This window comes from Myotis lucifugus, unplaced genomic scaffold (assembly GCF_000147115.1).
Source record: "Myotis lucifugus unplaced genomic scaffold, Myoluc2.0 scaffold_566, whole genome shotgun sequence".
NCBI lineage: Eukaryota > Metazoa > Chordata > Mammalia > Chiroptera > Vespertilionidae > Myotis > Myotis lucifugus.
Genome location: NW_005871614.1, coordinates 81,701 through 82,825, shown reverse-complemented (window position 1 = coordinate 82,825; position 1,125 = coordinate 81,701). Strand labels below are relative to the sequence as shown.

The 1,125-nt window shown below is 43.0% G+C and overlaps 1 pseudogene; it reads left to right on the top strand.

Annotated features, from left to right (window-relative positions):
* Window positions 1–207: 207 nt before the first annotated feature.
* LOC111823580 lies at window positions 208–306 on the top strand (annotated as a pseudogene).
* The last annotated feature ends 819 nt before the right edge of the window (window positions 307–1,125 follow it).

Genomic DNA, 1,125 nt, shown 5'->3' with positions numbered 1-1,125 from the left:
AAGGGAGAGGGATAGAGAGCTAGAAACATCAATGAGAGAGAAACATCGATCAGCTGCCTCCTGGACACCTCCTACTGGGGATGTTCCTGCAACCAAGGTACATGCCCTTGACTGGAATTGAACCTGGGACCCTTCAGTCGGCAGGCCAACGCTCTGTCCACTGAGCCAAACCAGTTAGGGCGTCTATCATATAATTTTATGTTTCTTATAGCTTCTCGGCCTTTTGGCTAAGATCAAGTGTAGTATCTGTTCTTATCAGTTTAATTTTATGTTTCTTCAGGTATATTTTTTTAGCTGTCAATTCATATAAGCATAAGCACGACATAATGCACATTAATAGGTATAACATATGATAGAACACAGACGGTGCCCTGAGAGGGATGCCATGGGAACTGCCATGGAACAATTTTTCCTTTTGGAGAGAAGCAGTGGGGGGTTGGGGACAGGTGAGCTCATTACTGACAGGCAACTCAAGACCTTGCAGACATGTGAGGCAGGAGCAATCCTAGCGGAAACAGCCTCAAAGGCCCTTGGGCAGTTTAGATGAAGCTGTTTAGAAGATGAATAGGAGGGTTTAAGGTCAGATAAGGAAAATGTGCCTAGCCAGCTATTTAAATGGAAAAGAAGACATTCAGAGAATTCCTTCAAGAGTGAAATTCCTGTGAATTTTGTGTATCTACTTAACAAGTGATTATTCAGAAATTGACTTTTTTTCATTAATATGTTCAAAAGTGGAAGAGAAAGTGGCTTTTTACATAATAAGGAGATTTTATACTTTTCTGTAATGAAATACTGACGATGGGAGGTGCTTTGATCCAGTTAAAATTGAATTATGATGCATTTTCAGCTCCAGAAAAGCTAGCAGAGGGGATCTGTGAGATAGACACCATGGCCACAGGGAAAAGGGTAATTACCTCTGAGTCACATCACTGTGACTGAGCATTTTCCAGACAATTCCATAGATACACCTTGGGAAGCTGAGTATAAAAAGTTAGGAAAGCCCGACCAGTGTGCCTCAGTGGTTGAGCATCGACCCATAACCAAGAGGTCACTGGTTCGATTCTCGGTCAGGGCACATGCCCAGGATGTGGCCTTGATCCCCAGTAAGGGAGTGTGCACTAGGAA